The 27,347-nt window shown below is 53.5% G+C and overlaps 1 protein-coding gene and 1 long non-coding RNA gene across 6 annotated transcripts in view; one reads left to right on the top strand and one right to left on the bottom strand.

Annotated features, from left to right (window-relative positions):
* LOC146813458 (uncharacterized) overlaps positions 1 to 27,347 on the bottom strand; it is a 315,417-nt gene that overhangs the window by 81,403 nt on the left and 206,667 nt on the right. The window lies entirely within an intron of this gene.
* On the top strand, positions 21,978 to 23,189 carry LOC146813459 (uncharacterized). Of its 2 annotated transcripts, XR_014966981.1 has the most exons (5): positions 21,978 to 22,085; positions 22,180 to 22,287; positions 22,367 to 22,422; positions 22,525 to 22,606; positions 22,962 to 23,189. It is a non-coding gene; the product is annotated as an uncharacterized LOC146813459 (long non-coding RNA). The 2 variants fall into 2 exon arrangements; XR_014966982.1 differs by lacking the exon at positions 22,525 to 22,606.

Below are 27,347 nucleotides of genomic sequence, written 5' to 3'. Positions count from 1 at the left end.
GAGCGGGCTCTTGATGCTGTGATTTTGTGGCTGAGCGATGACAAACCCCCACGCCTATCCATGGGAGAGTGACATCTCTGGGACAGCCTGTGCCACGCGGCCTGGCTACTCCCTAGACTGGAATAGGACATGTTGGCCATGTTGGCCGGTTCAGGACACATGTGGTTTTCCTTTGTTTTTCCCTTTTCTTCTCCTTCCCCACCTTTGGCATCCTTCTGATGGGGGGGGGAGTACTGGCATGTGTGGGTGTGGGAGGGTCAATGCACGCGGAGGGGATCTGGGACTATGGCTAGTGAGCCGTGCTGGAAGGTCCTTTCCCTTAATGTGAAGGGGCTCAACTCGCCCAACAAGCGTCGCCAAGTGTGGCGGTACCTCCTGCTTCAAGACCCTGACATAATTTTCCTCCAGGAGACCCACCTTCTCAAGGTTGATGTCACCCGCATGGCACACCCTCGATATCCTAGGCAGTTCTGGGCCTCGGCGACCACTAAAACGGCGGGGGTGGCTATACTCTGCCGGGCAGGAATTGAACCGGGGGCGTCCAAGGTGCTTAGAGACAGCGAGGGTAGGTTCTTGAGGGTTGAGGTCAAGAGGGGTCATCGCATGCTCACCTTATGTAATCTCTACGCTCCCAATCAGGGTCAGGACCTTTTTCTACGCCGGCTGATCAGGGACCATCTAGACCAGGTCACTACGGACCTCATAGTTGGGGGTGATTTCAACCTGGTGTGGGACGCGGAGCTAGATCGCTGTGGGGGGGCCTTCCACGGGGTGGGGGCCATGTCTGCGGCAGTGAAGAGCTCCCTTAGCGCCCTCAACTTAGTAGACGTCTGGCGCTACCACTCCCCAGGCCTGCGCGATTACACATACTATTCACATGCGCACCGTTCTTACTCCCGGATAGACCTGATACTTGTCTCTCACTCCCTGCTCAAAGACACTATTTCGGCGACGCACTCTAGCATCTCCATTTCGGATCACGCCCATGTGGAGCTGCGTTTTCACAAACGTGGTACTGGCTCCCCGCATTCGTGTCGCTGGAGGTTCCCGGAACACATACTCAGGGACCCGGTGGACAGGGAGGAGATACAGGAGGCTATTTTAGCCTACTTTGCTTCCAATGATCTCCCGGGGACCCCCCTCCCCCTCCTGTGGGACGCCTTCAAGGCTACTATTCGGGGTACCCTCACTGCTATTGCAGCCGCGAGAGCACGAGAGGCTCGCCTCTACGAGCACAAACTCGACCGGGAGGTCAGACTGCTCGAGAGAATGGACCACGAACGTCCGTTGATGGTACACAAGCGCAGGTTGGCTATCCTTCGAGGCCAGCTGCGAGCCCACAGAACGAACAAGGCGGAGCGGGCCTTACTGGCACTTAAGCAGCGGTACTATACAGGGGGAGACAAGGTGGGTGCCGTGCTGGCGCGACGCCTGCGCACGCGGGCGGCCAAGGCCCACATCGCGAAACTGCAAAGGGCGGATGGATCCTGGGTCACTTCGGAGTCGTCTAAGCTCCAGATGTTTCACGACTTCTACCCTACTCTCTATGCTGCTGACCCCCCCGCGTCGGACTTGATTGCCTCCACCATGAAGGCCTGTGCCTGGGAACCGCTAAGTGAGCGCCAGTCGGGACTTCTTGAGGCCCCCATCACTTCAGAGGAAATGGTGAGCGTTCTGCGTGATCTCCCACTGGGGAAAGCGCCCGGACCAGATGGGCTACCGGTATCCTTCTATCGGGCCTTCTGGCCACAACTGCAACCATACCTTCTGCGTCTCTTCAACTCGTTCGACGAGTTGACGGGCCGTCGACCGATATGGCAATGGCGGAAATCGCTCTTATCCCGAAACCTGGGAAGGATCATACCCTTTGCTCCTCTTACCGGCCCATCGCGTTGCTAAACACAGATCTTAAGCTGTATACTAAACTTCTGGCTAAACGGCTTAGTGTCCACATGCCCAACCTTATCGAGCCGGACCAGGTGGGGTTCATCCAGCATCGTCAAGGGGCAGACAACGTGCGCCGAATAGCACACATCGTCGGGAAAGCCAAACACTGGGGGATACCGGCGTGCCTGCTCTCGCTCGACGCGGAGAAAGCGTTCGACCGGGTGGACTGGCGGTTCCTCCGCGCGGTGCTCCAGAAGGTGGGTCTTGGCCCGAAGATGGTGGCGCGCATTATGGCTCCCTATCTTTCGCCGGTAGCTAGGGTGCGCGTGAACGGTCAGCTCACGCCGGCCTTCTCCATCTGTAGAGGTACCCGACAGGGCTGCCCCCTATCCCCACTATTGTTCGCTCTTGTGGTGGAGCCCCTCGCCATCATGGTACGCCGGTCCCCCGACATAAGGGGCATCTCCCTCCGGGGGGTGGAGCATAAAATCGCCCTTTTCGCGGACGACCTCCTCCTTACCCTATCGGACCCGCTGCACTCCCTGCCGGCGACCCGCTCGCTGCTCCAGGACTTTGAACAGGCGTCCGGGCTCAAAATCAACCATGCGAAATCATGGGCCCTCAACATCTCGATCCCGGATGGAGATCTGCTGGCGCTTCAGACCTCCACTCCCTATCAGTGGGCGGCCCACTCGGTGCGTTACCTCGGCCTCAACCTGACTCCAGACCTGGCCACCTGGACGCAGGCCAATTGGCAAGAGTATAAGTGCTCGGTCCAGACGGACCTGCGCGCGTGGAGAGCCTTGCCGCTCTCTTGGCTCGGCAGACTCAACACGGTGAAAATGTCTATCTTGCCAAAGATCCTGTACCTCTTCCAAACCCTGCCGACGCCGATCCCAGAACACCAGATCCAGGGACTCCAACGGGAGCTAGGGGCGTTTATCTGGGGTGGGAAGAAACCGCGCTTCTCCAACACGATCTTGATGCTCCCCCGGAACAGGGGTGGCCTAGCGTGCCCGAATCTCCTTGAGTATTACTGGGCGTCTGTTAGACCTGTCAGCCCTTTGGCAGTTCCCTCCTCATTTTATTATTTTTGTCCCTTTCCCCCCTTCTCATTTTTTTTTCCTGTCTACCTAACTTTTTGGTGCTGATGTAGAGGTTCTGGGTGTCTTTTCCACTCACATGAGGGAAAGACACAAGGTGCTCCTCTGAGGAGAATAGATGAGGAAGGTGAGATGCGCAAAATGGTGGTTCCAACTGTCACTTTGACACCTGGGCCATGACTTGCCATGAGAGGTTCCAGAACCTTCTGGGCCCTTCTGGCAAGTCGGGCCCAAGGTGATAAATAGAGGTGGCAGGAGGGCAGCCATTTTAGATTGGAGAGAACTGTATGGCATCAGGAGTAAGGCGCCTGTGTGAGGAGGTGGTCGTGCCTAAAAGGGAAGAGACAGGTTCTAGGGCCTGCACAAACTTCTAAACCAGGTGACGTCACCCCTAACCTTGTGACCGGGCCCTGAGCGCAGTCGAAGATCTGGTGGACAGCGCTATCTTGGAATTTACCTGTGGCCACTTCCAGGAGCAAGGAAGCTTGGGGATTCCAACCCAGCCGCACCAAAGAATTACTGGCACCCTTGATTTGGCCCCCCACTGCCCCTAGCCCCCCCCCAAAGACCATACCAGAACTGGACACCGTCATCCTTCAGAGATCGTGAGGGACTTCTGGTGACCTCCGGAGGCGGTTCCTGGCTTGTGGGAGCTTGTGGTGGGGTTTCCTGTGAGGAACGGGTGCGCAGCTGCCCAGGTGAGGAGAATTGCCTGAGGGAGGAGCGAGACGCGACCGGCTTCGAGGCCGGCACCCTCATGTCACGTGAGAGGGGCCGTAGCGCCGCCCCTCTCTGCTGCCAGTAACCCCGGAAGGCCGCGCCCCATCTGAGACGCTGTCGCTTGAAGTATCCGAGCGGACCGGAACGGAGTCTGCACCGACCCTCCAGGTAGCGTGGCCCTAGCGGACGGTAGCATAGAGGGAAGGCCAGCGTCAACGGAGCACACCCTCGCTACCAGTCAGAATTGGGTAAGGCATTTCGGTGAGGTGCCTAGTGGGACGCCCTCCGACTCTTCGGTCAGAAACCCGGAAACAAGGTCCCTCAGTTCCGGGGTGAGCTGTGCGCAGGACGACCAGTACGAACACAGTAAGCGGGGCCCTAGCAGGAGAAAGGGGAGGAGTGACAAGGGAGTCCCCAGAGGGCCCGGGGGAATACATCGTAGTGATCAGGAAGTGTCCTGGTATCCCTTGAGGTCCGTTACGGAGAAACACCAGTCCTTGGCGAGTAGAAAAGGGAGAGTGACTGGATTAGACACGAGACTGACTAGTGGGGAATACAGTCCTGACGCTCAGTGTGGGAAAAGACAATCTCCCAGTCAGTGACAGCTGGAGATCGGAATCCTTGTTAATAAAAATGTGATCGGTTGTTTGCCAAGAAATAAGCAGAGCTTGGCAGACTGATTAGAATGGTTCACTGAGTTGCCAGCCAGTAAAGGTCCAACGTAGCGCCTAGAAGGCGGAGTCCCGGAGTATAGCTGGAAGGGGGGAACCCTCAGTTCGAATATTCAGGAGGGGCTCAATGTTCTTTTGAAATGTGATTTGAAGCTCTGAGGGTATTTCTGTAATCACTTTTATAAGGTGTAACGTTGAAAAGTATTGTCATTTTAAATGCAAATGTAATGATTTACCCTGTCATGGGAAACTAAATACCACTGTAAAAAAAAGAAGAGATTATCTAGTACAGAAAAGTCCAGGTTTGGCCTTAGACTATAGAGAGAAGTCCCAATGCAAATGAAAAGAACTGGTTCCGATTGTAATGTTAAACTAAGAGCCGGATTTTTATCAGAAGAGAAATGATATAAAGTTTACAGTAACTCTTTACAAAGAAAATCGGTGTAGTGTTCTTTTTGAGTGATGTGGCGCAGGATTGCGAGCTGAGTGAGATGCAGGCCTGAAAAGCCAAACGGAGTGGTGAGCCAAGCGACCTGAGCCAAGCTACCCCCTTAGACGTAGGTCTAACAAATTGGTGCTCAGCGGTGGGATTAGTTATTCAGGGCTTGCATCCGCTTGGTAGCAGTTTTGCGCGCATCACCACCTACACTGGATTGTTTTGACTGGAGTTTTCTCCAGATTATTTTCTTATTGGAGGATTTTTTTTTTAAATTGTCCTGTGTATATTCCCTTTCTTGAGAAAAGTTCTTGCTAACTGTGTGGGGGTCCCATCTGGCAGGATGGAATTCGAATTGGGTAGGCTGGAGGAATACACAGCGGCCCAATTGAAGGAGTTCTGCCAGGAACGGGGGGTATTCTTTAAGCAAGGGGTGAAGAAGACAGAGCTCCAGGCAAGCTTAAGAGCCTGGGTTATGGCCCACCCTAGCGGGAAACAGGAAGAAGAACCAGAACTAGATCTCCTAGAAGAACCGGAAGTCCTTCTACCCCCTGGGAGCGGTAATATGGACGTGGGGTCCAGGGCCCCATCAAGAGTGGGAAGTAGCGCCTCGGGGGGAGCCTGTCCTCTGCTGACCTAGTTGATCGGAGGGAAGAGAGACAGCTTAGAATGGATCTGGCCCGGTTGGAAAAGGAGAGGGAGGAGAGGAAGTTCCTCCACGAGCTTCAGTTAAAAGAGTTAGAGCTCAAAGTCCTTCAACTTGGAACCCCCAGTAGTCCTAATGGTGGCAGCATACCGAGAGAAGTCTCGAGAGAGTCCAGGCCCTACCTGCCCAAAGACGTGGTTGCTAGCTATGGCGTAGGGGATGATATTGTAAAATGGCTGGCTGCCTATGAGGTTTCTCTAAGAGCCCATGGGGTCCCTGAAGCCCAGTGGGGGGGTGGCCTGTATAGGTATATGCCTCCGGTGGGGAGGGATGCCTTGTTAGCGCTAGAACAGCCAGACCAGACCAGGTACCCCGTCATGAAGGTAGCCCTAGTAAGAAAATTCGGACTGACCCCTGAAAAATTCAGGCAGAGGTTCCGGGGTAGTCAGAAGTTGTCCACTCAGAATTGGGTGGACTTCTTGGACTATGCCCGGAAAGCCTTAGAGGGCTGGGTGCAAGGTAGTGAAGTCAAGGACTATGAGGGACTGTACAATTTAATCTTAAAGGAGCATCTCCTCGAGAAAAGTTTTCCAGAGCTGCGTCAGCACCTAGTAGACAGCAAGCTCACTAATCCCAGGAAGCTTGCAGAGGAGGCGGATATCTGGGCGAGTACCCGGGTATCTTCAAAAGGGACTGGAGGGAATTTCCAAGGGGCTGGACAGGGCGCCCCCCAGAAGAAAGGGGGGGAAGACAAAAAGAGGGAGTTCTCTAAAGGCCCCCAAAAGAGTTCACCAGGGAAGGGAGTAGGATTCCCTCCTAAGGTTGTTCCCCACAAACCCCCTTATCCTGACCGTGGTCAGCAGCCTAGGGTTGTCCGATGTTACGAGTGTGGTGAGGTTGGGCACTATAAGGGGGATGCCAAGTGTCCCAAGAGACCACACCCTCCCATTGGAGGAAAGACCCCTGGGGTGGCGAGTGTAGTGCTCGGGGAGGAGTTGCCCCTAGATAAGGGAGGTGAGTGGGCAGGGCTAACCTTAGTGTCCTTAGGGGATTGTGAGATGGTTCCTAAGACCCAGATGCCTTCGAATACTACTAAGTACAGGCAATGGGTCACCATCAATGCCCAGAGGGTGGAGGCTCTGAGGGACACAGGAACCAGCATGACTATGGTAAGGAGTCAGCTGGTGTCCCCAGAGCAGGTGGTCCCCAATGTAGTCCACCCGGTTGTGATGGCTGACAACCGAGAGGGTCACTATCCGGTGGCCCAGGTTCCCTTTGAGTGGGGAGGGGTGGCGGGTCCTCTACGAGTTGCGATCAGCCCTGCCATGCCGGTCGACTGCCTGTTGGGAAACGACCTTGAACACTCGGCGTGGAAGGAGGTTGAGTTCAGGGCCCACATGGAAATGTTGGGGACCCCTGAGTGGACGTGTGCCCACACTCGGTCCGTGACCACCCGAAAAGGGGACACACTGAGGTTGGAGCCTGGGACAAAGGCCCAACCAGCTGCCGGAAAGGGTAGACGGGGACGGGGAAAGCCTGCCCCGGCATCTGACCCTCCAAAGGTGGATGGGGCAACTAAGGTGGTCCCGGAGTCTACGGAGGGGGATGTAACGTCCCTGGAGGGCTTGCCTACCCCTGCAGACTGGCAGGTGGAGGGAGGACCTACTAGGGAAGAGTTTTGTCGGGCCCAGAAGGAGTGCCCTACCCTTGAGGGTTTACGGCGGCAGGCCGAAGCCCAGGCAGCGGGTAACGATTCGGGGAACTTCCACATATATTGGGAAGATGGACTCCTGTATAGCGAACCCAAGGCTCCGGTGCATGGTTCATCCCGGGCCTTGGTAGTTCCCCAGCGTTACCGGGCCTTCCTATTAGGACTGGCTCACGAAATACCCTTGGCAGGACACTTGGGACAAGACAAGACCTTTGCTCGACTTGTCCCTCATTTTTACTGGCCTCAGATGAGGATTACGTCCGATACTTTTTGTAGGACGTGTGTAACCTGCCAAGCTAGTGGGAAGACAGGGGTGAAGCTGAAAGCTCCCCTGGAACCACTGCCTGTCGTTGGTACCCCCTTTGAAAGGGTGGGCATCGACATTGTCGGGCCATTGGATCCACCAACATCGGCCGGTCACAGGTTTATCCTGGTCCTGGTGGATCATGCCACACGGTACCCAGAGGCTATCCCTCTGAGGACCATTACTGCACCTGCGGTGGCACGGGCCCTTATGGGAATTTTTACCCGGATGGGATTCCCCAAAGAAGTGGTGTCGGACAGAGGTACCAACTTCATGTCGGCATACATGCGGGCTATGTGGAAAGAGTGTGGAGTTACCTACCGGTTCTCCACTCCTTATCACCCCCAGACTAATGGTCTGGTGGAAAGGTTTAACAAAACCTTGAAGGGCATGATCCGGAGTCTGCCCGAGAGCCTGCGGAGGAGATGGGACGTCCTCCTACCTTGTTTGCTGTTTTCGTACAGGGAGGTACCACAGAAGGGAGTGGGCTTCAGCCCCTTCGAATTGTTGTACGGGCACCCTGTGCGTGGACCCCTCAGCCTGGTGAAGGAAGGATGGGAAAAGTCTCCCAGAAAACTTCCCACGGATGTGGTGAGCTACATGCTGGCCTTTCGTAGCCAAATGGCTAGGTTGTGGAAGCAAGCTTCTGAAAACCTAGAAGCCAGCCAAACGGTCATGAAGGAATGGTATGACCGAAACGCTCACCCGGTGGAGCTGGAGCCTGGCCAGAAGGTGTGGGTGATGGAACCTGGAGAGCTTAGTGCCCTCCAGGATCGCTGGTCAGGTCCCTTTGAGGTGGTTGAGAAAAAGGGCAAGGTCACCTACGTGGTAGATCTTAAGACCCCCAGGCAGCCCCATCGGGTGCTCCATGTCAACCGCCTCAAGCCTCACCAAGAGAGACCTGAGGTCACGTTAATGATGGTGACTGATGGGTCAGAGGAAGAGGACAGTGAACCTCTTCCCGATCTGTTTGCATCCCGAGAGAAGGATGGATCGGTGGAGGGAGTGATCCTTTCACCGTCACTTACTCCTGAACAACGGAAGGACTGTCGCCAGGTACTGGAGCAGTTTGCTTCCTTGTTCTCCCTTATTCCGGGAAGGACTCATCTGTGTACCCATGATGTGGACACAGGGGACAGCCCACCTGTGAAGTCCAAGTCCTACCGACTGTCGGATAAGGTGAAGGCTAGCATCCATGAGGAAGTTACCAAGATGCTAGAGCTAGGAGTAATTGAGCCTTCAGGAAGTCCTTGGTCCAGTCCGGTGGTACTGGTACCCAAAGCTGCCCCCCCGGGCACTACCCCAGAACTCCGGTTCTGTGTGGATTACAGAGGACTGAATTCAGTGACAAAGACAGATGCTCATCCTATCCCGAGAGCGGATGAGCTCATTGACCGGTTGGGAGCTGCCCAATATCTCAGTACCTTCGACCTCACATCTGGGTACTGGCAGATTTCCCTAACGGATGGAGCCAAGGAAAGGTCAGCCTTCTCCACCCCCGAGGGTCACTACCAGTTCTGTGTGATGCCCTTCGGGCTCAAGAACGCCCCTGCTACGTTCCAGCGATTGGTGAACCAGGTCCTCTCTGGTATGGAAACCTTTTCAGTGGCGTACCTGGATGACATCGCTGTCTTCAGCCGCAGCTGGGAGGACCATCTGAGTCACCTTCAGGCCGTTCTTCAGGCTTTGCAGCAGGCAGGTCTGACGATCAAGGCCAGTAAGTGCCAGATCGGGCAGGGGTCGGTAGTGTACCTCGGTCACTTGGTGGGTCGGGGCAAGGTGCAACCCCTCCAGGCCAAGATCGAAACCATCATGGCCTGGGAACCCCCCAAGACACAGACAGAGGTTCGGGCCTTCTTGGGCCTCACTGGTTACTACCGACGCTTTGTCAAGGGATACGGAACCATCGTGGCCCCCTTGACTGAGCTCACTTCCAAAAAGCACCCCCGACGGGTGATCTGGACCGAGGGATGTCAACAAGCTTTTGACACCTTGAAAAAGGCCATGTGTGCGGCACCTGTTCTCAGGGCCCCTGACTTCGCTAAGGAGTTCATTGTCCAGACGGACGCGTCGGAGCACGGTATTGGAGCAGTGCTGTCGCAACTTAATGATGAGGGTCTAGACCAACCGGTGGTTTTCCTATCTAGGAGACTACTCCCCCGGGAACAGAGGTGGAGTGCAATTGAGAGGGAAGCTTTTGCGGTGGTGTGGGCTCTGAAGAAGCTGCGGCCATACCTGTTTGGCTCGCACTTCCTGGTTCAGACCGACCACCGGCCCCTCAGGTGGCTGATGCAAATGAGGGGCGAAAATCCCAAGCTGTTGAGGTGGTCCATTTCCCTACAGGGGATGGACTTTAGGGTGGAACATCGCCCAGGAGTGGACCACGCCAATGCTGACGGTCTCTCCAGGTATTTCCGCCTTAGTGAAGAGGACTCCCAAGGGGTTGGGTAGCTCTCCCCACTTTCAGCTGGGGGGGACGCGTGTTAGACCTGTCAGCCCTTTGGCAGTTCCCTCCTCATTTTATTATTTTTGTCCCTTTCCCCCCTTCTCATTTTTTTTCCTGTCTACCTAACTTTTTGGTGCTGATGTAGAGGTTCTGGGTGTCTTTTCCACTCACATGAGGGAAAGACACAAGGTGCTCCTCTGAGGAGAATAGATGAGGAAGGTGAGATGCGCAAAATGGTGGTTCCAACTGTCACTTTGACACCTGGGCCATGACTTGCCATGAGAGGTTCCAGAACCTTCTGGGCCCTTCTGGCAAGTCGGGCCCAAGGTGATAAATAGAGGTGGCAGGAGGGCAGCCATTTTAGATTGGAGAGAACTGTATGGCATCAGGAGTAAGGCGCCTGTGTGAGGAGGTGGTCGTGCCTAAAAGGGAAGAGACAGGTTCTAGGGCCTGCACAAACTTCTAAACCAGGTGACGTCACCCCTAACCTTGTGACCGGGCCCTGAGCGCAGTCGAAGATCTGGTGGACAGCGCTATCTTGGAATTTACCTGTGGCCACTTCCAGGAGCAAGGAAGCTTGGGGATTCCAACCCAGCCGCACCAAAGAATTACTGGCACCCTTGATTTGGCCCCCCACTGCCCCTAGCCCCCCCCCAAAGACCATACCAGAACTGGACACCGTCATCCTTCAGAGATCGTGAGGGACTTCTGGTGACCTCCGGAGGCGGTTCCTGGCTTGTGGGAGCTTGTGGTGGGGTTTCCTGTGAGGAACGGGTGCGCAGCTGCCCAGGTGAGGAGAATTGCCTGAGGGAGGAGCGAGACGCGACCGGCTTCGAGGCCGGCACCCTCATGTCACGTGAGAGGGGCCGTAGCGCCGCCCCTCTCTGCTGCCAGTAACCCCGGAAGGCCGCGCCCCATCTGAGACGCTGTCGCTTGAAGTATCCGAGCGGACCGGAACGGAGTCTGCACCGACCCTCCAGGTAGCGTGGCCCTAGCGGACGGTAGCATAGAGGGAAGGCCAGCGTCAACGGAGCACACCCTCGCTACCAGTCAGAATTGGGTAAGGCATTTCGGTGAGGTGCCTAGTGGGACGCCCTCCGACTCTTCGGTCAGAAACCCGGAAACAAGGTCCCTCAGTTCCGGGGTGAGCTGTGCGCAGGACGACCAGTACGAACACAGTAAGCGGGGCCCTAGCAGGAGAAAGGGGAGGAGTGACAAGGGAGTCCCCAGAGGGCCCGGGGGAATACATCGTAGTGATCAGGAAGTGTCCTGGTATCCCTTGAGGTCCGTTACGGAGAAACACCAGTCCTTGGCGAGTAGAAAAGGGAGAGTGACTGGATTAGACACGAGACTGACTAGTGGGGAATACAGTCCTGACGCTCAGTGTGGGAAAAGACAATCTCCCAGTCAGTGACAGCTGGAGATCGGAATCCTTGTTAATAAAAATGTGATCGGTTGTTTGCCAAGAAATAAGCAGAGCTTGGCAGACTGATTAGAATGGTTCACTGAGTTGCCAGCCAGTAAAGGTCCAACGTAGCGCCTAGAAGGCGGAGTCCCGGAGTATAGCTGGAAGGGGGGAACCCTCAGTTCGAATATTCAGGAGGGGCTCAATGTTCTTTTGAAATGTGATTTGAAGCTCTGAGGGTATTTCTGTAATCACTTTTATAAGGTGTAACGTTGAAAAGTATTGTCATTTTAAATGCAAATGTAATGATTTACCCTGTCATGGGAAACTAAATACCACTGTAAAAAAAAGAAGAGATTATCTAGTACAGAAAAGTCCAGGTTTGGCCTTAGACTATAGAGAGAAGTCCCAATGCAAATGAAAAGAACTGGTTCCGATTGTAATGTTAAACTAAGAGCCGGATTTTTATCAGAAGAGAAATGATATAAAGTTTACAGTAACTCTTTACAAAGAAAATCGGTGTAGTGTTCTTTTTGAGTGATGTGGCGCAGGATTGCGAGCTGAGTGAGATGCAGGCCTGAAAAGCCAAACGGAGTGGTGAGCCAAGCGACCTGAGCCAAGCTACCCCCTTAGACGTAGGTCTAACAAATTGGTGCTCAGCGGTGGGATTAGTTATTCAGGGCTTGCATCCGCTTGGTAGCAGTTTTGCGCGCATCACCACCTACACTGGATTGTTTTGACTGGAGTTTTCTCCAGATTATTTTCTTATTGGAGGATTTTTTTTTTAAATTGTCCTGTGTATATTCCCTTTCTTGAGAAAAGTTCTTGCTAACTGTGTGGGGGTCCCATCTGGCAGGATGGAATTCGAATTGGGTAGGCTGGAGGAATACACAGCGGCCCAATTGAAGGAGTTCTGCCAGGAACGGGGGGTATTCTTTAAGCAAGGGGTGAAGAAGACAGAGCTCCAGGCAAGCTTAAGAGCCTGGGTTATGGCCCACCCTAGCGGGAAACAGGAAGAAGAACCAGAACTAGATCTCCTAGAAGAACCGGAAGTCCTTCTACCCCCTGGGAGCGGTAATATGGACGTGGGGTCCAGGGCCCCATCAAGAGTGGGAAGTAGCGCCTCGGGGGGAGCCTGTCCTCTGCTGACCTAGTTGATCGGAGGGAAGAGAGACAGCTTAGAATGGATCTGGCCCGGTTGGAAAAGGAGAGGGAGGAGAGGAAGTTCCTCCACGAGCTTCAGTTAAAAGAGTTAGAGCTCAAAGTCCTTCAACTTGGAACCCCCAGTAGTCCTAATGGTGGCAGCATACCGAGAGAAGTCTCGAGAGAGTCCAGGCCCTACCTGCCCAAAGACGTGGTTGCTAGCTATGGCGTAGGGGATGATATTGTAAAATGGCTGGCTGCCTATGAGGTTTCTCTAAGAGCCCATGGGGTCCCTGAAGCCCAGTGGGGGGGTGGCCTGTATAGGTATATGCCTCCGGTGGGGAGGGATGCCTTGTTAGCGCTAGAACAGCCAGACCAGACCAGGTACCCCGTCATGAAGGTAGCCCTAGTAAGAAAATTCGGACTGACCCCTGAAAAATTCAGGCAGAGGTTCCGGGGTAGTCAGAAGTTGTCCACTCAGAATTGGGTGGACTTCTTGGACTATGCCCGGAAAGCCTTAGAGGGCTGGGTGCAAGGTAGTGAAGTCAAGGACTATGAGGGACTGTACAATTTAATCTTAAAGGAGCATCTCCTCGAGAAAAGTTTTCCAGAGCTGCGTCAGCACCTAGTAGACAGCAAGCTCACTAATCCCAGGAAGCTTGCAGAGGAGGCGGATATCTGGGCGAGTACCCGGGTATCTTCAAAAGGGACTGGAGGGAATTTCCAAGGGGCTGGACAGGGCGCCCCCCAGAAGAAAGGGGGGGAAGACAAAAAGAGGGAGTTCTCTAAAGGCCCCCAAAAGAGTTCACCAGGGAAGGGAGTAGGATTCCCTCCTAAGGTTGTTCCCCACAAACCCCCTTATCCTGACCGTGGTCAGCAGCCTAGGGTTGTCCGATGTTACGAGTGTGGTGAGGTTGGGCACTATAAGGGGGATGCCAAGTGTCCCAAGAGACCACACCCTCCCATTGGAGGAAAGACCCCTGGGGTGGCGAGTGTAGTGCTCGGGGAGGAGTTGCCCCTAGATAAGGGAGGTGAGTGGGCAGGGCTAACCTTAGTGTCCTTAGGGGATTGTGAGATGGTTCCTAAGACCCAGATGCCTTCGAATACTACTAAGTACAGGCAATGGGTCACCATCAATGCCCAGAGGGTGGAGGCTCTGAGGGACACAGGAACCAGCATGACTATGGTAAGGAGTCAGCTGGTGTCCCCAGAGCAGGTGGTCCCCAATGTAGTCCACCCGGTTGTGATGGCTGACAACCGAGAGGGTCACTATCCGGTGGCCCAGGTTCCCTTTGAGTGGGGAGGGGTGGCGGGTCCTCTACGAGTTGCGATCAGCCCTGCCATGCCGGTCGACTGCCTGTTGGGAAACGACCTTGAACACTCGGCGTGGAAGGAGGTTGAGTTCAGGGCCCACATGGAAATGTTGGGGACCCCTGAGTGGACGTGTGCCCACACTCGGTCCGTGACCACCCGAAAAGGGGACACACTGAGGTTGGAGCCTGGGACAAAGGCCCAACCAGCTGCCGGAAAGGGTAGACGGGGACGGGGAAAGCCTGCCCCGGCATCTGACCCTCCAAAGGTGGATGGGGCAACTAAGGTGGTCCCGGAGTCTACGGAGGGGGATGTAACGTCCCTGGAGGGCTTGCCTACCCCTGCAGACTGGCAGGTGGAGGGAGGACCTACTAGGGAAGAGTTTTGTCGGGCCCAGAAGGAGTGCCCTACCCTTGAGGGTTTACGGCGGCAGGCCGAAGCCCAGGCAGCGGGTAACGATTCGGGGAACTTCCACATATATTGGGAAGATGGACTCCTGTATAGCGAACCCAAGGCTCCGGTGCATGGTTCATCCCGGGCCTTGGTAGTTCCCCAGCGTTACCGGGCCTTCCTATTAGGACTGGCTCACGAAATACCCTTGGCAGGACACTTGGGACAAGACAAGACCTTTGCTCGACTTGTCCCTCATTTTTACTGGCCTCAGATGAGGATTACGTCCGATACTTTTTGTAGGACGTGTGTAACCTGCCAAGCTAGTGGGAAGACAGGGGTGAAGCTGAAAGCTCCCCTGGAACCACTGCCTGTCGTTGGTACCCCCTTTGAAAGGGTGGGCATCGACATTGTCGGGCCATTGGATCCACCAACATCGGCCGGTCACAGGTTTATCCTGGTCCTGGTGGATCATGCCACACGGTACCCAGAGGCTATCCCTCTGAGGACCATTACTGCACCTGCGGTGGCACGGGCCCTTATGGGAATTTTTACCCGGATGGGATTCCCCAAAGAAGTGGTGTCGGACAGAGGTACCAACTTCATGTCGGCATACATGCGGGCTATGTGGAAAGAGTGTGGAGTTACCTACCGGTTCTCCACTCCTTATCACCCCCAGACTAATGGTCTGGTGGAAAGGTTTAACAAAACCTTGAAGGGCATGATCCGGAGTCTGCCCGAGAGCCTGCGGAGGAGATGGGACGTCCTCCTACCTTGTTTGCTGTTTTCGTACAGGGAGGTACCACAGAAGGGAGTGGGCTTCAGCCCCTTCGAATTGTTGTACGGGCACCCTGTGCGTGGACCCCTCAGCCTGGTGAAGGAAGGATGGGAAAAGTCTCCCAGAAAACTTCCCACGGATGTGGTGAGCTACATGCTGGCCTTTCGTAGCCAAATGGCTAGGTTGTGGAAGCAAGCTTCTGAAAACCTAGAAGCCAGCCAAACGGTCATGAAGGAATGGTATGACCGAAACGCTCACCCGGTGGAGCTGGAGCCTGGCCAGAAGGTGTGGGTGATGGAACCTGGAGAGCTTAGTGCCCTCCAGGATCGCTGGTCAGGTCCCTTTGAGGTGGTTGAGAAAAAGGGCAAGGTCACCTACGTGGTAGATCTTAAGACCCCCAGGCAGCCCCATCGGGTGCTCCATGTCAACCGCCTCAAGCCTCACCAAGAGAGACCTGAGGTCACGTTAATGATGGTGACTGATGGGTCAGAGGAAGAGGACAGTGAACCTCTTCCCGATCTGTTTGCATCCCGAGAGAAGGATGGATCGGTGGAGGGAGTGATCCTTTCACCGTCACTTACTCCTGAACAACGGAAGGACTGTCGCCAGGTACTGGAGCAGTTTGCTTCCTTGTTCTCCCTTATTCCGGGAAGGACTCATCTGTGTACCCATGATGTGGACACAGGGGACAGCCCACCTGTGAAGTCCAAGTCCTACCGACTGTCGGATAAGGTGAAGGCTAGCATCCATGAGGAAGTTACCAAGATGCTAGAGCTAGGAGTAATTGAGCCTTCAGGAAGTCCTTGGTCCAGTCCGGTGGTACTGGTACCCAAAGCTGCCCCCCCGGGCACTACCCCAGAACTCCGGTTCTGTGTGGATTACAGAGGACTGAATTCAGTGACAAAGACAGATGCTCATCCTATCCCGAGAGCGGATGAGCTCATTGACCGGTTGGGAGCTGCCCAATATCTCAGTACCTTCGACCTCACATCTGGGTACTGGCAGATTTCCCTAACGGATGGAGCCAAGGAAAGGTCAGCCTTCTCCACCCCCGAGGGTCACTACCAGTTCTGTGTGATGCCCTTCGGGCTCAAGAACGCCCCTGCTACGTTCCAGCGATTGGTGAACCAGGTCCTCTCTGGTATGGAAACCTTTTCAGTGGCGTACCTGGATGACATCGCTGTCTTCAGCCGCAGCTGGGAGGACCATCTGAGTCACCTTCAGGCCGTTCTTCAGGCTTTGCAGCAGGCAGGTCTGACGATCAAGGCCAGTAAGTGCCAGATCGGGCAGGGGTCGGTAGTGTACCTCGGTCACTTGGTGGGTCGGGGCAAGGTGCAACCCCTCCAGGCCAAGATCGAAACCATCATGGCCTGGGAACCCCCCAAGACACAGACAGAGGTTCGGGCCTTCTTGGGCCTCACTGGTTACTACCGACGCTTTGTCAAGGGATACGGAACCATCGTGGCCCCCTTGACTGAGCTCACTTCCAAAAAGCACCCCCGACGGGTGATCTGGACCGAGGGATGTCAACAAGCTTTTGACACCTTGAAAAAGGCCATGTGTGCGGCACCTGTTCTCAGGGCCCCTGACTTCGCTAAGGAGTTCATTGTCCAGACGGACGCGTCGGAGCACGGTATTGGAGCAGTGCTGTCGCAACTTAATGATGAGGGTCTAGACCAACCGGTGGTTTTCCTATCTAGGAGACTACTCCCCCGGGAACAGAGGTGGAGTGCAATTGAGAGGGAAGCTTTTGCGGTGGTGTGGGCTCTGAAGAAGCTGCGGCCATACCTGTTTGGCTCGCACTTCCTGGTTCAGACCGACCACCGGCCCCTCAGGTGGCTGATGCAAATGAGGGGCGAAAATCCCAAGCTGTTGAGGTGGTCCATTTCCCTACAGGGGATGGACTTTAGGGTGGAACATCGCCCAGGAGTGGACCACGCCAATGCTGACGGTCTCTCCAGGTATTTCCGCCTTAGTGAAGAGGACTCCCAAGGGGTTGGGTAGCTCTCCCCACTTTCAGCTGGGGGGGACGCGTGTTAGACCTGTCAGCCCTTTGGCAGTTCCCTCCTCATTTTATTATTTTTGTCCCTTTCCCCCCTTCTCATTTTTTTTCCTGTCTACCTAACTTTTTGGTGCTGATGTAGAGGTTCTGGGTGTCTTTTCCACTCACATGAGGGAAAGACACAAGGTGCTCCTCTGAGGAGAATAGATGAGGAAGGTGAGATGCGCAAAATGGTGGTTCCAACTGTCACTTTGACACCTGGGCCATGACTTGCCATGAGAGGTTCCAGAACCTTCTGGGCCCTTCTGGCAAGTCGGGCCCAAGGTGATAAATAGAGGTGGCAGGAGGGCAGCCATTTTAGATTGGAGAGAACTGTATGGCATCAGGAGTAAGGCGCCTGTGTGAGGAGGTGGTCGTGCCTAAAAGGGAAGAGACAGGTTCTAGGGCCTGCACAAACTTCTAAACCAGGTGACGTCACCCCTAACCTTGTGACCGGGCCCTGAGCGCAGTCGAAGATCTGGTGGACAGCGCTATCTTGGAATTTACCTGTGGCCACTTCCAGGAGCAAGGAAGCTTGGGGATTCCAACCCAGCCGCACCAAAGAATTACTGGCACCCTTGATTTGGCCCCCCACTGCCCCTAGCCCCCCCCCAAAGACCATACCAGAACTGGACACCGTCATCCTTCAGAGATCGTGAGGGACTTCTGGTGACCTCCGGAGGCGGTTCCTGGCTTGTGGGAGCTTGTGGTGGGGTTTCCTGTGAGGAACGGGTGCGCAGCTGCCCAGGTGAGGAGAATTGCCTGAGGGAGGAGCGAGACGCGACCGGCTTCGAGGCCGGCACCCTCATGTCACGTGAGAGGGGCCGTAGCGCCGCCCCTCTCTGCTGCCAGTAACCCCGGAAGGCCGCGCCCCATCTGAGACGCTGTCGCTTGAAGTATCCGAGCGGACCGGAACGGAGTCTGCACCGACCCTCCAGGTAGCGTGGCCCTAGCGGACGGTAGCATAGAGGGAAGGCCAGCGTCAACGGAGCACACCCTCGCTACCAGTCAGAATTGGGTAAGGCATTTCGGTGAGGTGCCTAGTGGGACGCCCTCCGACTCTTCGGTCAGAAACCCGGAAACAAGGTCCCTCAGTTCCGGGGTGAGCTGTGCGCAGGACGACCAGTACGAACACAGTAAGCGGGGCCCTAGCAGGAGAAAGGGGAGGAGTGACAAGGGAGTCCCCAGAGGGCCCGGGGGAATACATCGTAGTGATCAGGAAGTGTCCTGGTATCCCTTGAGGTCCGTTACGGAGAAACACCAGTCCTTGGCGAGTAGAAAAGGGAGAGTGACTGGATTAGACACGAGACTGACTAGTGGGGAATACAGTCCTGACGCTCAGTGTGGGAAAAGACAATCTCCCAGTCAGTGACAGCTGGAGATCGGAATCCTTGTTAATAAAAATGTGATCGGTTGTTTGCCAAGAAATAAGCAGAGCTTGGCAGACTGATTAGAATGGTTCACTGAGTTGCCAGCCAGTAAAGGTCCAACGTAGCGCCTAGAAGGCGGAGTCCCGGAGTATAGCTGGAAGGGGGGAACCCTCAGTTCGAATATTCAGGAGGGGCTCAATGTTCTTTTGAAATGTGATTTGAAGCTCTGAGGGTATTTCTGTAATCACTTTTATAAGGTGTAACGTTGAAAAGTATTGTCATTTTAAATGCAAATGTAATGATTTACCCTGTCATGGGAAACTAAATACCACTGTAAAAAAAAGAAGAGATTATCTAGTACAGAAAAGTCCAGGTTTGGCCTTAGACTATAGAGAGAAGTCCCAATGCAAATGAAAAGAACTGGTTCCGATTGTAATGTTAAACTAAGAGCCGGATTTTTATCAGAAGAGAAATGATATAAAGTTTACAGTAACTCTTTACAAAGAAAATCGGTGTAGTGTTCTTTTTGAGTGATGTGGCGCAGGATTGCGAGCTGAGTGAGATGCAGGCCTGAAAAGCCAAACGGAGTGGTGAGCCAAGCGACCTGAGCCAAGCTACCCCCTTAGAACAGGGGTGGCCTAGCGTGCCCGAATCTCCTTGAGTATTACTGGGCGTCCCACCTGCGTTTTGTCTTGGAGTGGGGGGCGTGGGAGAGTGAGAAGGTGTGGTTCCACATGGATCGGGCTGTCACCTGCCGCCCTCTGTGGGATCATGCTTGGCTGCCTCGAGGGGCGCGCCATCGCAGCGCGTATATGGCTGTCCCCACCAGAACAGTCCTTGAGATTTGGGACAAGGTGGCGGTTCGGAGAGGTCTCACTTCCTTCCCGTCCCTGCATACCCCCATCACGCACAATCCGCTGTTTCCGCCAGCCAGTCATCCACCCTTCTTTGCCAATTGGACGGAGACTGGCTGCAGAACGATAGGGAACCTCTTCACGGGGGGTAGTTTTAAATCCTTTGTGCAATGCCAGCAAGAATTTGGGATCTCAGAGAATGACAAACTCCAATACATCCAGCTTCGCCACTGGATCCAGGGCTCCTCCCTGACACAGGCAGCCGTGCGTCCTTTCACACCGTTCGAACAGCTAGCGCGCACATTCGGCGCATACAAGGGACTGATCTCACGTATATACGGGGTGTTGCAGCACGCGCAGCGGCCTGTCCCACATCTATACCAATCGAAATGGCAATCCGTCTCTAGCTCGGGGGTCGCCCCTTCTCAATGGGCGAGGCTGTGGAGAGATATCCCTAAAATTCTGCGTAGCATTCCGCAACAAGAGTCAGCCTATAAGGTGATGACTCAATGGTATTACACCCCGGTTCGGCTTCAGAGGATGTTCCCTGAGACGTCTCCCCTTTGCTGGCGCTGTACTCAGGCGCCGGGAGACTTCATTCACATTTGGTGGACCTGCCCCCTGATCTCTACTTTCTGGAAAGAGATCCTAAGCCATATCAAACGGGTCCTGGGGTACCCCCTGCCTGCGGATCCGCTGGTTGCGGTCCTGGGCCTCCGGCCGGAGAATACGAGAGCCATGACGGGGCGTGACCGACACCTTAGCCTACACATGCTATGCGCCGCCAAACAGACGGTGGCACTATATTGGAAAAAGGCGGAGACGCCCTCCATCAACGTATGGTTTACTCGCCTGTGGCATGTGGTGGCGATGGAGCTGCTCACGGCCCGGCTTCAGTTCCGGGATACTCAATTTAGGAAACTCTGGGCGCCCCTGGTGGACCACCTGGGGCGGTTGGAGCATGCCCGAATGAAGCCGCCACGGCTGTGGGCCCTGAGGTTCTTCGAAGATGTTATATGCCCGGCGGATCCGGGAGATCATTGGGGGCTGTCGGGTGGTGGACGGGGAGAGCCGGCCACCGCCCTTCCACCCACTGGCGAGGAGACTTCGCCTCTACTAAGCCGGGACGCCGCGGTTCCCGCTGTCTAGGGGGTAGGGCAGCGGATGCTTTTGGCTTTCCCCGCGCCTAGGACGCTTTCCCCCCCCCTCCCCTCACCCTCCCTGGCACCCTCCCTGTTTCCCCATTTTGTCCCAGGTTCTCCCCCGGTTAGTTGATTGTATTGTGGGTTCTCCTGATCTTAGGGACGGCCCCGGGGGCCTGGCGCACCACTCTAGCGCGGTCAAATCTGAACTGCCTTATGGCCGGCTTCTTGCGGGTGGGCCTCGTCTAATGGCAGCTGTGCCGCCCCTCACCGGATAGGGCCCACTTGACAGATACGGTGCTCCTATCGCCCTAGGCCCCCCGCTACTGCATGCTGGAGGTGTGACCATGAGCGGCTGGAAGGGAAGTGGGAAGGGTGGGACCCCCGTCTGGTGACCACTTGTTCCTCTCTTCCGGGGCGGGGGTGGCAGCGCACTTACAGTAATTACCTGCCAGGCACAGGAGGCACTGAGGGGTTTGCACTCTCGGTATCCTGCAACAGGCCGATCCTACCACGGGGCATGTAGTCATTTTCTGAGCCTGCTGCTGACCTACGGCAACCCTGCGATTGTTCGTCTCTGCTGGTATACCCTGGAGAGGCCCCTGGGTAGGGGGATTTGGGGCCAAGGGACCTTGAGCATGATAGACCTGTACCTCCAGCTGTACCTGGGTCGTGGCATATCCTTTTGATTGGTCGGGCCCTCGCCCATTGTTGCTTGAATGTGGTAGCTGCCGGCCCCTGTGGTTGTAGGCGAATCAGCTGTGTAATGCTACAGGAGTGTTCCTTTAAATTCAATAAAAAGTTGTATGTAAAAAAAAAACCAACATGTTTCATTGCCTCAGAGAACTTGCAGCAATTTCATCAGGGCTAGGGTCGATTGGCCACACTGCACCTTTTATTAAGCCAGTTTGCTTTGTATTAGCACCACGTGGTCGCTCTCCTTTTGCGTACCTTTACCCCTCTAACTGGTGGATATCTGTTGTGTCAGAGTGTACCCGTCCACTCTGTCACTTGCCGCCCGGTAGCTGCGAGTGTATAGATCTCGTCAGCCTGTAACTGTGGTTTTCATTCAGCCTCGAGCCATTCGATAAATTAGAAATGCAATGCTTTTTGTAATTTTCTAATAGATTGTGAAATGGCTTCTTCCCTAGCAATCGTCTCACTACTTTTATTTTTCTTGTCAAGTTGCAAATCTCTCACTTTAAACGCCACAAATTCACTCATTCACTAGCACCATTTCTGTTTTCAATCTTTTTTGTTCCTTGTTTTCGGCACATACTTCCCTGCATTTTCACTTTACAGGTTTATTTTTTCATCATAGCCACACCACACTTTTTCACTTCGTCAACTATTATTGTCCACCTGTTGCTGCAGTCCAGTTTTATCACATCTTTTTCAGACAATTTTCACACTCTTGATATTCGGTTTTCCAGTTTTTCTCGAATTTGAATACATCTCTTACATGGATATTCTGTCATTTGGTGTTTCTTGGCCATATTATTTAGTGGGCACAGCGTTTTGGCTTTGGACACTTCCCCTTCCTAAGATGGCGCTCCCATCAGATCACGCACAGTCCGTTTTCTAACGTCTCTGCTCGTCCCACGTGATATCACGTTACTCACGTGATCACGCTCCTATTTCTTGCCCTGCACTGCTACAAGCTTTTCCTCATTTCTTCAACACGCGTGCATTGAACACGGGTGAATGGTTCTCCTTGTCAGCTACCGGTAAGCGGATCCCGCATTTACAGTTTGCATTACCTTGCGATTATTCGCTAACTATTCCGGCAACATATGTTTTCCCTTTTTTTCTTTTGGGCAGAAGTTTGTGCCGTGTCTATCCACACGCCACCCGTTCCGACTACGACTACATTCAGGGTTAATTTGCATTTCCAGTCGCATTCACACCACCGTGTCTAAAACTTTAAAGGTACTTTTTGTCCCCTGGCTTCTCAGCACCATTTCGTTGAATTTGGGGTTTCACTTACACATTTCCTTTTTCCCTGCAGCGCTTTCATATTGCTCCTGGTTACGGTGTGTTCTTTCTTCAGCCCATTCTCCTGCAGTAAGTGTTTCTCACAACAGATATATCTATCACGCTCATGTTCATCTTTTTTGTCTTTCACACATCAATCCCCTACATATCATCCACCTCTTCATTTTCCAGAGATCGCGCCTGCGTTCACGTTTTCCCAGTTAAATATAAAGTCCGCCAGCTAGCAGGATCTTTACAAAGCGTCCTTCCATTAGTAAGCATCCTTTGCTAGTTACTATCGCTTTCCATTTCCACAGTGTCTTACACTGAGCACCTTCTTAAGCATGAAGTCTATTTATTACACACACTGGGTATTTCGTATCACGTAGTTTTCATTACAATCCTTAACCTCTGTTTTGAGTTGGTCACTAGTTTTCTTCTTTTCTATTATCACGGCTACCTTCATCCACTTTTCGTTGATCATTGCTATGGGTTTGAAGATCACAGGAATTCCCGCACTTTTGGCTCTGGCCCTTGCATCTTGTACATTGTTCCTGTACATTTGCTTTGATGAAATGTATCAATGATGATTTGCTCCTAAAGTGTATTTTTTCAATTATCTTTTACAGCGACCCCTGAAGAAGGGATGATTTCAAATTCCGCAATGCATTGGGCATATGTTCACCAATTGACGTATATTTTTGCTGATAGCTTCAATGTTGGATGCGTTGATGGACTCTAATTTACAATCATGACAGATTTCTTCTTGTTTTCTTTGTACTATGTTTGTACAATTTGAACTCCGTTGCTGATTAATGATCATAAAAGATTTTTTGCTCAGTTTTTGGGCCAATCATTGGGAGATTAATGTTGTGTTAATCACTAATTGCTTCACTTTTTACTCTTGTGAAAAATTGGTTACAAATTGTTTTCATTTTTTTCCATTTCATTTAGCTGTGCACTCAGTATACTGGTGGCAGTCCACCCGATGTTCAGTTGGTAGGTGGCAATGGACATAATTAACAATACTGTTCAGATGAATATTTTCTACACCAACAGGAAACGCTGTGCTACCTTGTCTGTAGTTTTCCCCTTCTATTTTTAGGTCTGGGTTAACGTCAAAACTTTAAATAGACCTTTTGCTACTAATATACCAGGATATGGCTTTGGGTCAGCCCCTTTCGACAACTATTCTATTGTACGAGAACTTGTATAGCGCCTAGCTACTTGCAGGCATCCCAGCACTATAAGTGCCGCACACAAAGGAAGTAAAGAGACATATGCTAGTTTTTAGAGATCTGTGGTTATAACGACTTCTTTTTATTAGACTTGTCATCTGGACCTCTCCTGTGTGCCCCCCTTCCCCAGCTGCCACCATCACATTCCTCCCTCCCGCCCCACGCCTCTTTCCTCTGACTGTCACTCCCTCCTACATCCCCGAGCTGCCACCATCTCATACCTCTCTCCCCTCACTACTGCCCCACGCCTCTCTCCTCTGACTGTCACTCCCTCCTACTTTCCACAGCTGCCACCATCCCATATCTCCCTCCTGCCCCTCACTACTGCCCCACGCCTCTTTCCTCTGACTGTCACTCCAGCCTACTCTTTCCCACAGCTGCCACCATCTCATATCTCCCCTGCCCCTCACTACTGCCCCACGTCTCCTTCCTCTGTCACTCCCTCCTACATCCGCAGCTGCAACCATCTCATACCTCCGTCCCTTCACTATTCAATCAATCAGGGGTTTATAAAGCGTGCTACTCACTCGCGAGGGTCTCAAGGGCTGGGGGGGTGCAGCTCCAGGTCAGTCGAAGAGCCAGGTCTTGAGGCTCTTCCTGAAGCTGTGCAAAGTGGGGGACCGTCTGATGGTGACTGGGAGCTCGTTCCAGGTCTTGGCTGCGATGTAGGAGAAGGCCCTTCCGCCTGCTCTGTTTCTGCAGATGCGTGGGGTCTCTGCCAAGCCGAGGTCGGCGGAGCGGAGGTTCCTTTTGGGTATGTGGAAGGAGACTCTTTCGTTGAGGTATTTGGGTCCGATGTTGTGGAGGGATTTGTAGGCGTGGGTGAGTAGTTTGAAGGTCACTCTCTTCTCGACGGGGAGCCAATGGAGGTCTGGCAGGTGTTGGGTCATGTGTTCGTGACGAGGGGTTCCGAGGACGAGTCTGGCAGCGGTGTTCTTGATGGTTTGGAGCTTGTGTAGGAGACTTCTGTTGATTCCGGCGTAGAGGGCGTTGCCGTAGTCCAGTCTGCTGGTTATGAGTGCGTGGGTGAGGTCTTTCTGCATTCGGGGGATCAATTTGAAGGTCTTGCGGAGGATGTGGATGCAGTTGAGGTTGGTGGAGGCGACGGAGTCGAGCTGGCGGGTCATGGTGAGGGAGGAGTCAAGCATGATGCCGAGGTTCCGTACGTGGTATGATGGGGTGGGTGGGCTCACGAGGGTGGGGGGCCCCCAGTGTGAGAAAGTGGCTCTGTATATACTGTTCCCTAATAGGTACAGGGTGTACAGAGTCCACAGTCCCCCAGAGGCTGATAGAGGTCAAAGTTAGGTATGACCTTACTCTCAAAAGTGGTAGCTTGGTCGAGCAGTAAGGCAGTACCAGAGGACAGTGTAAAGCATTTATTGTACACACTCAGTCAGCAAATGGTTCCACACACTCAATAACTGAACTCTAGGCCAATGATTTGTATATATAAAATATATGCTTGTTTTATTTTTAGAACCACAAGGGGGTAAAAATATACTTTCTCAGAATGAGAGGTTGAATATAAATACTTTTGTTTCAAGCAATAAATTTGTGTAAACAGTCACAGTTGGTTGCAATAAACAATCCTATTTCCTAAACATAACAATGCATTGAGCTCAATGGTAAATTCAGGTTATTTGTAATAAATTACTTTTCAGATTACTTTTGGAATTCCAGGTCTGGATCCTAGAACCAGCCTGGGGTCAGTATTCAGAATCAAGTGAAGAAAGTCGACTTAATAACTGTAATGATTTTTAGATAATATTTAGCTATTTCAAAAGTTAGCACTTAGAAAATATTTCACAGAAAACATTCAATGGATCTCTATGGCAAGAAATTCAAATTGCAGGTAGAGTACTTTATCGTTACTTTAGTAATCCAGGACTGGGTGCCTAGACCCAGGACTGGGGTCCTTATCAAAAGCAGGTAAGTAATTTCGTTTGCAGAAATGGTACGATTTTAAAAGAATATTTCAAATTTGCAAAAGTAGACACTTAGAAGAAATTTCACAGAAAAGCAGGCAATGGTTTCCTATGGGAGAAAAATGAGTTAGAAGTAAGTATAGTTGTGAACACTTTTCAGAGTCAGGGCTGGGCACCAAGATCCAGCACTGGGAGCTCACCTAGGAGCAGGTGAGTAAATTCGTTTTTGTCACTTGGCTGATTTTTGGTGAATTTTTGCAGTTTTGAAAAGTTCACACTTAGAAGATTTTTGAAGAAAAAGCCAGTCAATGTTACCCTATGAGGAAAATGAAGTTAGCGGTTTAAGGGTAAGTACTCGACTGGTAGTGTTGAAATTCCGGGCATGGACTCAGGGGTCCCCCAGTGTCAGGTAGGTACAGTTGGTTCACCCTCAGCGGTTTCAGGACGGCCGGGTGCAGAGAGAGTTGGGCCCAATGTTATCCTATGAGGGATAGGGGGGCCTTGGTTGGTGGCTGCTGTCTGGCAAGCCACGCGGCTGTGGGAGCTGGGCTCCTGGTCACTTACTCAGGGCAAGTGGGGAAGTAGGTTAGAGTAGAGAGGGCACTGCCAGGGCCACTCGGGCGGCTGGGTGCAGGGTGCTTTTGAGCCTTAGGGCGCTCAATGGAAATCAATGGGAATGTTCCGGTTTGGAAAGAGGCTGCAGGCTCGGGGACGAGGAGGTTTCAGGTGCCACCACCACTTCGAGAGGTAAGTTGGGTAGTTGTAGGTTAGGTGGGTACCCCAGGATTGGGCACAGGGGGTCGCAGGGCGCCGGGTGCAGGGGTGCCTTTTGACGTCGGGAATCTTACCCTCTGGTTGATCGCGGCTGGGGTGGCACTTGGTTCTGAGGCTGCAGGCTTCTTCCGGGATGTCGAGGGGGGTCCTTGGGTGCCGGACTCTGGGTCACAGTCGCCGTGGGGTCGTCCTCTGGGTCTTTGTCCACTCCGGCACTGGCCAGGCTTGGCTGGTGCAGAGTGTGTTGGGTCCGCGGTCCCGGGCTGGTGCCAGGGATAGCAAGTAGGTTTCTTGAGTAGAGCCTCTACTCGTGGGAGTCCCAGGGGCTTAGAGCTAAAAGGTAGCCAGGTCCTCCGGGGTTGGTGAGGTTGCTGGCCACGTGGGAGGCCGCGCTGGTGCAGGTTCGAGAGTCGACAGGCCGGTAGGGCTGGGGCCAAAGCAGTTGGTGTCTTCTTCTCTTTTTAGCAGCTGCAGGGCAGGTCTTTGTTCTTCTTGCTCTTCTTGTCGTTTTTCTATCTGGAATCTGAGGAAGGAAGGTTCAGGGGGCCCCTAAATACTAGATTTAGGGGCGTTACAGGTAGGTGAAGGCCAGGGACCAATGGGTCCTTGTCCTGGGGTGGGTACACCCCCTATCCTGCCTCTCTCCTGTGGGAGGGGGGCAGTAGCCTAATCCTGATAGGGTAGGGCCTCCCATCTTCAAGATGGCGAGAGCCCGGAGATGTGCTTCACCTCGCCTCCCCCACCTGAGGGGTGGGGTGGGCAGGCTGGCACATCCCCTGTCCTTGTATGGGGTTTCCGGCCAAGCTTCCCGCCAGAGTGGGGGGTTGCAGTGGCCTGGGGAAACTCCAACTGGCGGCATGCCTTTGAAGCTTCCCTTTGCTCATCCTGGGGGAGGAGATTTCTCACCTCACCCAGGATGTGCATTGTTGCAGGCCCGGGAGAGCAGGGGCTCTCCCACCCAGGGGTCCAGCAACGTGTCTGCTGTGTGGCAGCCTGGGCAGCCTCAGAGCAGACGTGGATTGCAAGTTAGCTGAAAGGGGGCATCTTCTAAGATGCCCTCTGGGGTGCTTAGTACATT

This window comes from Triturus cristatus, chromosome 7 (genome assembly GCF_964204655.1).
Source record: "Triturus cristatus chromosome 7, aTriCri1.1, whole genome shotgun sequence".
NCBI lineage: Eukaryota > Metazoa > Chordata > Amphibia > Caudata > Salamandridae > Triturus > Triturus cristatus.
This window is presented reverse-complemented; position numbering and strand designations above follow the sequence as displayed.